Raw genomic sequence first — 10,817 nt, 5'->3', positions numbered from 1 at the left:
GGTGTATTAAAAATGTACAAAGTTCAAAAGTATTGGCATCAAAATATACTTAAAATACCAGTAGATTCGCTATTTTCAAATTGCCAAAGTATGTACAGTATATAGGTCCGAAGTGGTTTTGTAAGAGCCCAATACTCAAAATCTATACAAAGTATCTTGTAGCTAAAGTTTTCAAATAATTATTGTAGAGAAAAAGTACAATATTTGCTTCTGACATGTAGAAGTAAAATGATAATGACATTACAGGAGTACAGTACAGTTGAGTAAATGTAATTACTTACTTTACACCACAGTGTGAAGGTTCTATATTCAATGTGTTTAGGGCTGGGACTTTAACTGATTAATTGCGATTAATTAATTACAGAAAATGTTAGTGATTAAGAAAATTAACGCACTTTAATCGCACTTAGTTTTTGCACCACAGAACCTTCAGTTTCGGGCATACCGATCATAGCGATGCACCAACCAAGAAGAGACAACAAACGCAAAGGGAGAAGTAGCAGATCAGAGCGCTTTGCTTGGCCCAGTGGATGCGAAATTTAGATTTAAAAAACTCACTCGTTGATTCACTCGTACAACAAAATATGTTTTACTTGAAAAAAATGCTTCTCAGATCAAATATCGATGTGCAATTAAAATGCGATTAATTGCGATTCATAAATCACAGAGCCTGTAATTAATTAGATTAAAACTTTTAATCACATCCCAGCCGTACTAACATGTTGTCTGTTGTGGCCCTGGAGCTGTGTATCAAACCATGACCACATTTGTGTGGAGTGAATCATTTCTTGCAAGTTTAGTGTTGGATTAACCACTTTTTTAAAACAGTTTTTAATCATGGTGTCATTTAAATATATACTGTTTTGTTTATAGGAAACAGGGGCAAAAAGTAAAAAATACAGATATCATTGTATGTGCAATGTAATAATCACAACTGACTTTTCACATTCCATCTGGATTTGTCATAAAAGAGTGAAATGTGAAAGAGCTGGAAAATGTGGATTGATGTAAGAAACACAGCATTGTACGTAGCCTATGGATGATTGTAATGTCAGGCCCTTGATAAAAAATGAAAATGACAAGACAAATAGCTACAAATAAGACTTTTATACTTCATCTTTCGATGGTATAGTGCGGAAAGAGCCGATCGTCAAATGTTGAAGGCGTTTAACCACATTATCTAGTGATTCTATTCTAGGCATGTCATTTAGGCAAACACTAGGTGAAAATAGCAGCTGTGACACACTGTGAACTTGTAGATCATCTGATTTCGGCAAAGAGATTTGGTGTATGGAGATAAAAGAATGTGATCCAAGTTTAGACCCCTGGGCGGCCCCGGTCAACAAAGTAAGGTTCAAGTGTATAACATTGACACCCATACACTTACAGTACATTTCTAGTTCAAGTGTATAACATTGACACCCATACACTTACAGTACATTTCTATTGTATGACATTGACACCCATACACTTACAGTACATTTCTATTGTATGACATTGACACCCATACACTTACAGTACATTTCTATTGTATGACATTGACACCCATACACTTACAGTACATTTCTATTGTATGACATTGACACCCATACACTTACAGTACATTTCTATTGTATAACATTGACACCCATACACTTACAGTACATTTCTATTGTATAACATTGACACCCATACACTTACAGTACATTTCTATTGTATAACATTGACACCCATACACTTACAGTACATTTCTATTGTATAACATTGACACCCATACACTTACAGTACATTTCTATTGTATAACATTGACACCCATACACTTACAGTACATTTCTATTGTATAACATTGACAGCCATACACTTACAGTACATTTCTATTGTATAACATTGACACCCATACACTTACAGTACATTTCTATTGTATAACATTGACACCCATACACTTACAGTACATTTCTATTGTATGACATTGACACCCATACACTTACAGTACATTTCTATTGTATAACATTGACACCCATACACTTACAGTACATTTCTATTGTATAACATTGACACCCATACACTTACAGTACATTTCTATTGTATAACATTGACACCCATACACGTACAGTACATTTCTATTGTATAACATTGACTCCCATACACTTACAGTACATTTCTATTGTATAACATTGACAGCCATACACTTACAGTACATTTCTATTGTATAACATTGACACCCATACACTTACAGTACATTTCTATTGTATAACATTGACAGCCATACACTTACAGTACATTTCTATTGTATAACATTGACACCCATACACTTACAGTACATTTCTATTGTATAACATTGACACCCATACACTTACAGTACATTTCTATTGTATGGCGTAATTTGAGAGAGTCTGCGGAGCACACTCAGAAGGAATGTTCCTTTTAGGACGGGATGGGTTGTTTCAGCAGAGAGAGAGAGAGAGAGGTCACGACCCCTGACGGGATGGGTTGTTTCAGCAGAGAGAGAGAGAGAGGTCACGACCCCTGACGCGAGCCAGACGAACCACAGAGGGGTTTGACATTGTTTACATTGCAGAAGGGACATGACCAGTGATGGAAGTACTCGCATGTTTTACTTAAGTAAAAGTCTCAATAATGCAATATAGATATAATCTGTTAGAGTAGCAGTCCCATATTCAAAATGTACTTGAGTAAAAGTGCAAAAGTATATCAGCATCAAAATATACCAAAAGTACCAAAAGCAAAAGAACTCATTATGCAGACAGAATGCCCCATTTCACAAGTGTCTGAAATGTATACAAAATCTTTAGGAAATAGCTAGCAGATCTTTGGCTATTTTCAAATAGCCAAAGTTTAAATACTGAAGTGGCTAATATGTTTTGTAATAATAATCCAAATCTGCAAAGTAACTAGTTCCTAATAACTGTAAGGGAGTAAAAAGTACAATATTTGACTCTGAGATGTAGTGGAGTAATTATGGAATGTGGTAATAATGGAAATACTCCAGTAAGTAAAAGTACCTCAAACTTCTACTCAAATAATGTAGGCCTATTTACTTAGATACTTTCCACCACTGGACGTGACAGATGACACAAAGAGCGACATCAATCCTAGCCCGTTTGCGTGCGATTGCGAACTCCCGACTTCGATATCGCGGAATCTCATATGAAAGTAAAGGAGGAGGATAAAGTATTAGATGAATGACGAGGGTGAGCGGGCGGGTGGGGGTGGTTTGGTTGTGAACTGATAAGGGCGGATCAGAGCGTAAGCTCTGTAATTACTCTTGTCTGATCCATGATTTTCTACCCTCTTTCCTCTGCTTTGAGCTGGGCTGCTGTTTATTTAGCCAAGGGCTCCCCGCGACTTCCCTCAGCTGTGTTCACGTTGGTCAGCGTTCCTGTGGGTATAGAGAGATCTTTGGATTCTCTTTCCCACTGTGTCTATGGTATTCTGCAACATATTATGTTGAATACAACATATTATGTTGTATTCTGCAACTTATTATGTTGCAGAATACCGTAGGCCCAGGAGAGCCTCTCCATTTTTCAACTTTTTATGTCTTTTTTTTTTTTTTTTTTTTTAATACCAGGAATATTTTGTGAGTTATGAGGGTCTATGGCCTCTAATGCATACCAAACGGGGAGTCCTTGAAATCAAAAAGCTAGAGAACCACTGATCTGAGAAGCCCATGACTACTTGAGCTCATGTATAGCTATCTGGCCTAGGCTATAGTAATAATAGAGAGATAGAGTGGTGTGTTTCCCTGCTCTTCTATTGAGACATTTAGATTGTGTCAAAGGTCATGTCTCACCTAGACACAGGACCTAGACGAATTTTGACCTGATGGTTCGGTTACGCATCGGCATTTCAGTTCATCCCTGAGCTAGACACGGAAACCCAGACTTTTTATCCCTGAGCAAACAGGCCGGCTCTATCAGCTCAATGGAAAAGATTTCAGCACTTGATCAGGAAACCAGGATTAAGTCCTGGGTAGAAGAGGAAAGTTACATAGTGCAGCTTTAAGCTTTACCCACTAGTGCAGGGGTCTTCAACGTTTTCAGGCCGGGGACCCCCAAACTGATGGGGAGATGGAGCAGGGACCCCCTACCACCTCGTAGGGTGGGGGGGGGGGGGGGTCGGGGCTACGACATATTTTTTATTTTAAACATGTACAAGTTACAGCGAGCAGGGTGGGCCGTACCACTACCATTTCTAAACATACTACTTATTAACTGAGAACCAATGTCAATAATATCAACAATCTGTCAATTGCATAGTAATCATGTATTCAAGCTATTCAAAATGGATAGAATCATGATTTATTTTTTAACATAAATGTGAAAAATGAAGAAAAAAAAATACATTTTTTGAAATCATTTTTTCTTTTTTTTTTCTTTTTTAAGCAATAATTTCGCGGACCCCCTGCAGTACCTCCGCGGACCCCCTAGGGGTCGCGGACCCCCTGTTGAAGACCCCTGCACTAGTGTGTAAGTACAAGCGTGTGAAGGAATATTGATGATGATCCAAATAAAAACAGAATTAAAAAAAAAAAAAACACATTTTTGGACACTGCTCCTACAATTTTTGCCCTAAAATCACGCAAATCGCTACACAGTATGTCTACACTCATCTCTTCAACATGGATCTGTCCCCTTTAGCGCCACCTTGAGGCCGATTTCTTATAACACTTTTCTGGACACTACTCCTACATATTTGGCCCTAAAATCACGAAAATCGGTACACCCCACATTCTCTGAGCCAACCAAAACTATAAATTGTCCACACAACTAGGAACCAATGCCAGTTACAGCCGTCTTTGTGTATACATGTGACCTGACGGTCGCTTATCTCCCGATTAGGGAGTCTTACTGGTGTGTAAGTGTTACCCTTACACACTTCTAAGCTTTTAAGCTTTAATCTTATGTCTGTAGATCTGCCTCCTTGAAGAATGTTTATCATTTGGGTTGTGGTCAAAAGGACCAAGATATGATGCTATGCAGGCACGTGCACACATAGACATCAAAGGGGGCTTGAGCCCCTGCCCTTTTATCCCTCTGTAAAAAGTTCCCCCTCAGACCATGAATGCAGTTTTTACTATGGTGAAAGAAACACAAATTGCCTTGTCCAAACTCTCAGTATTCACTTGATTATGCTTTAGTTCAGTGTGGTATCAAGTACCGAAAATAGCCAACCTCCAAGCTCACAACGCGTCACACTGCGACGCGTTGTGAGCTTGGAGGTCAGCTATTTTGGATATTTCCACCAAAAGGCCCTTTTAGAAATGTCAGCCCCTGCCTCTCTAACATTCTCTGCACGTCCCTGATGCTACGTATGGTTGATGCTGTAGGGGTTGTACAATAGAATGAGAGGGAGGGGAGAGGGCAGGGAAGTATGGAAGTATAAATCAGTGACTCGACTTTCATTCCGTGGACCCCCAGTTTGATATGCATTATAAGCCACGACCCCCATTTAATACTCTTCTCTCGGACCCCAATCTACACTGTAAAATCATTAGGTGTTAATTTGTCTGTTTGGAGGTATAGTCCACAATTTTAAACATGCTGCACAAAATCATGACTTGCTTTCCTACTTTGGGCATGTGATTATTGTCCAAAAAGGTCAAACTGTTTACAAAATATGTACAAAAGTGTCTGCTTGGCTCGCCTAGAAGGACACTCGGGCGCTCCTCAAGAGCCTTGTGGCCCTGCTGTCTCGGTGCACCTGCCTTCTTGTCAACTGAAACTTTGCTTACTTTATTTGAGAGGTACGCATAAATAAATAGCCTGTACAATACAAAAACATTACATAGGCTACACAGTAGAGTTGAAGATGCAATGTAATTTGGAGGTGGCAAGAATGCTAATCTTCATGTAGTCCCTCACATGAAACAATACGACAATGCCAGTGATGTATATCGGACCAGTTACCCATATATGGAGACCCCTGGTACCCATATTGCCAATCTACAATAATTTCTTTACTCTTGCTTTTAGCTAAATTTTTTAATCCCTATGCTGCTATTGACGTCCGCACGGCTCTGAAATTGTTCTTCAATGTTCTATGCTTTTATTTTTTCTTGCTTTATTGTAATCATTTTACTTATCTCTTTTTTATGTATTTTTTATTTCTATTTTACTTTTTCTCTGTTAAGCACGTGTGCTTCATTTTATGCTCTGTAAAGCACTTTGAGCTGCATTTCATGTCATGAAAGGTGCTATACAAATAAAGTTTTATTATTATTATTATTATTATATATGGAGATATGCTGTGAGAGCCCAAACATGCTCAGTTATTTGTTATGTGAAAGTCATATGATGTCTATGACATCTGAAATCATACCTTTTATGCCCATACATGGAGATTCCTGTCTGTAGAATCAGCCACACAGATATGGGCTGTGTTGGCCATCTGTCTTGGCCATATCTTGGATTCTGTTAGTGTTGTATGTCCTATGTGGCCGATGTGGCCTCCATATATGGGCATTCCCATACGAAGTCCTGTTAGATATGGGCTTAATATTGATGACAAAAGGGGACTCCATATATGGGCATAACATTCTGTTATTGTGACATCACAGTGAAGCTAGAGCGGCAAACCCATTCTGTTAAGAGTGGTTCCCCTGACATCACAGTGATGTGTCAGGGGAACCACAGTGTCAGGCGTTATAGACAGTATACGGACAAGCTGTGACCGTTCACATACTAAACTGCGACCTATGGTCGCAATAAAACGAGAAACCACAGGACAATACAACTACAACTAATACAAAAACAATGCAAAGCAATACAACAACAGTGTATTGTGTGCCGTGACAATGGCACGACTTGATTCGGAATTGCGGTGTTGGAGCTGGTCCAGTTCAGAGAGCTCCCTAGAGAAGGTTTTAATAAAGATGGAATGGATAAGGGTCTTTCTTATCTGTGATTTTCCTGTCCTGTAACAGCGCTTCAAAGGCCTTCCATCACTCATTGCTCTACCATGTGTTGGTGTTGGATGACGAGATACTGTATGTCTACACTATGGGAACAACCTTGTTATCAGTGGCGCATGAAGTATACTCTGATTATTTTACTTTAAGTAAAAGACAGAAATACCACAGTTTAGAAATACTCTTTTAGTATAATTAAGCTCCTATATTGAAAAGTACAAAAGTATTGGCGTCAAAATCGAAGTACCAGAAAACAAACACAATCATCAGGCAGAATGTCCCATTTCACAAGTTTTACATTTTTCAAAACTTCTCAAAGTCTTTTGAAAATTGCCAATCTACAATAAAACAAGATCGCCTATTTACGAATAGACAAAGTATAGATTAGGGTATAATTGGTTAATGTATGTTTTAATAATAATCTAAAAGTACAAAATAAATTAGTTTTTTTGTTTTGTTTTGTTGTATCAACTTTGGGTACAAAAGTGGGTGAAAAGCGCTATATAAATCTGATGTATTATTATTACAAGTAACTTGTAACTAAAGTAAAATCATTTTGTGGAGAAAAACTGACAATATTTGTCTCTGAGATGTAGTGGAGCAGAAGAATAAAGTAGTACTTGAGTAAATGTATTTACCGTACCTTCCACTACTTGTTGTCATCACCTGACTTGGATGGTGGGGCAGAGAGAGGGGGTCTTCCTGTGTGGACAGGGAGCAGGATTTCCTCAGGTCTGTCTGCGTCCCTCGGCTGGACCTGTGTGGACCCCGTGTCGTGTTGACCCCAGGATATGGTGACCTGCCGATGTCCCGTCACTCTGCCTGTCCGCCTCTGACATGCTGTTTACATAGGTGGTTTTCGATCAAAGTGGGATCCAGGCAAGGCAGGGAAAGAGTGATTTAAACCCTATTTTAGACTTTTGATAACATATCAAATAGCCATATCTACAAGCTCACAATGCATCGCAATCCTGTTCACATTCACAATGAGACGTACGTGTTTTGAGTTCATAGACCGGCTATTTTATTTTCAGTCAGACCACGGTTCGGTTCGTATCTCGGTTTTTGGCTCACGGTTTCGGTACGGTATTCGGTACAGTAAAAATAAAAATAAGAAATAAAAATAAAGAATCCAAAATGTTCAGTTAATTTTAAAGATGGGGTGCAATCATTTGTTTACTCCCTAAAACATGATAATCAGTTATTATGATTATACTAGGAGGAAGATTTTCTCCAAAAGTGTACAGAAAGAGTTAAAATTATGTTTTTATGTGGCCACACGCAAAAAAATAAAGACATTTGGTTCATTTTCGGTTCGGTACAGGACCATTCGGTTCGGTACACCGGTTCGGTTCAGTATTGTGGCACCCCTAATATATATAGGCCTATATGTTTTATGCAGGGATTAGAAACAGGTTAAGCATATTACAGAAGATACATGACCCACATAGTAGGCCCTACACAGTTATTCTCCCATTCCCTATTCTCTCCCTCCACCCCTTACACACTACAATAATAAAAAGTTTGAAGAATTTCACAGCATAAATGTTCTCTTATGGCACCAGCTTAATTTTGACAACATGACTCCGCAGGAATCTTGCCATCTACGTATAAGAGTGTCGCTATGTCCAGACTAGCTAATCTCGCAAAAATGCTGGACACTGCTCTTGTGCACACTGCCATGGACTAAAACAGCTGCCAGAGCACACTTACCGGTAGTTACTATACTACCGATGATGGGTGTGTAGAAGTCAGGGGTTGAGGTCACACTGGAGTTATCCGGGTGCAAAGGAACCAAAACATTGAGCGGAAAACAGCTGCTGGCCAACTTGATGGTTCGTACAGATGGCAAGGCCCACCAAGCACCTGCATGCCGTGTTCTCAGTCGACTCAGGAAATCCTAGTCAGACCAATGTACAGTAATGGTTCTGATTTTTTGACATCCAGTTTGGGATGCATTGGGATGCATTAGGCCACACTGGTACCCCCACACGTGTTTAGATTGTGGCATGTTATGTAAACCAGTGGTTCTCAAACTTTTTCATGTCAAGGACCCCCAAATTGACACTTAGGCCTATTAGCCTGGGGACCCCCATTTGAAAAGATACACCAGGGACCCCATATATATTTTTCTTTTTTTTACTGCTCTAGCAGTAATTTCCAACCATTTTAATTTCAAGGACCCCCAGTTTGACATGCATTGGTCTATGGACACCCTTTTAATGGCATTTCTATCTCTGGGACCCCAATTTATATTGTAAAATCTATGTTGATTTAACCCTGAGAGTGTACAAATGGAACCAAATAACTCTCTGAGTTACATACCCATAAGGGTCCATTTGGTTCCTTCCTAATCATTTAGCTGGGGAGCAGTGGGGACCCCCTGAAACTCCCTCAAGGAGTCAACAGGGGGTCCGGGACCCCTAGGCCTAGGGGGTCCGGGACCCCTAGGGGATCCTCAGAGTTACTACAGGGGGTCCTCCAAATCTTTATGTGATAGAAACTTTTTTCTCCTGTTTTACAGTATATTAACCACTTGAACCCTAGTGTCCAAATTCTGAGAACTTTAGCCAAACATAGCAGATCTACAAGCTCACAATGCTGAGGCGTTGTGAGCTTGTAGATCGGCTATTTTCGGAAAAGAGCTCTGGTGTAGAAGGTACAAGTACAGAGTGAAAGGTCAAGTTTATTAACTATTGACGGTTCAAGTGGTTAAATATCTGGAAACACACATTAACATGAATCCAAAATACAATGATGATTGTGCTATCAAATCAAACAATGTAACTATATGGAATCTATGAAAAAGGTTGTGGGGGTCCCTGCTTCATCTCTCTCTCAACTAAGGGGTCCTTGGACTGAAAACGTTGAAGACCCCTGCTATTAGTGTGTATAGTTTCAATGTACAGATTATAGATTATTTGGCTATTCTACTGTTAGACTGATGATAGGTTCTTAGTTTGCCTGTGATCCTAGATTACTATTTTTTTATGTATACCTTGTGCTGTCCTTGCTTATTGTAAATTGCTCTGGATTAAGAGAGTCTGCTAAATGCCTAAATTGTAAAATTGTACATTTTAAATTGTGGTGTTTACATTGTCAGAGTTACATAATATACCACTAAGAGTCCATTTAGTTCCAAACTATCATTTAGCTGGGGACCCCCTGGAACCCCATTAAGGAGGTCCCCGGCCCCCACTTTGAGGGCCAGTGGATAAATGTACTACCATTTTGTTCCTCACCACTAAGGGCAGTTCCTCATTGATAATAATCTTAATATAGCCTATTGTGAAATTAAATAAATGTTCATTGGATTCCATCATATTTAAAATCCAAATTGGGTTGTATTTCTCATTGCTCTGCTAATGGCAGTCAAAAACCCATTTATTCAATCCACACAATTATATACCCAGAGAATGTCTACCATCTTTCTAGCCACAGTTGGCTGAACACCAATCTGGCTAGTAGGGGTGTAACGATACATTTTAATAGCGATTCGATACATATCACGATACATGGTTGACGATACGATACATGAACGATATTGGTTCATTCCTGGCGACACGATACGATTCGATTCAGTGATTTAAAATCGATATAGTAACTATTTATCATAGAAATTAAATCTGTGTGAAAGGTGTGGATAGTGCAGGTTTTTAAGGGAAACATGTATTATTATGGATATAAATAAGTAAACACAGTGATTATCTGCCAAATACATGGTCATTGTATATTGACAAACCTGCACCTTGACATGAACCCAGAGATTACACACATTTATCGATAGACCAGTGTAGCTATATGGAAAGGAAAAGTAATTAAACCCTTCCTTTTCATTTTTTCTTCTTAAAAATGCTAAATACAATGTACAAGAAGGTAGTATCGATACAATCGATTCTTTGCACTG

This window comes from Nannobrachium achirus (assembly GCF_963921795.1).
Source record: "Nannobrachium achirus genome assembly, chromosome: 14".
In the NCBI taxonomy this organism is placed as follows: domain Eukaryota; kingdom Metazoa; phylum Chordata; class Actinopteri; order Myctophiformes; family Myctophidae; genus Nannobrachium; species Nannobrachium achirus.
This window is presented reverse-complemented; position numbering follows the sequence as displayed.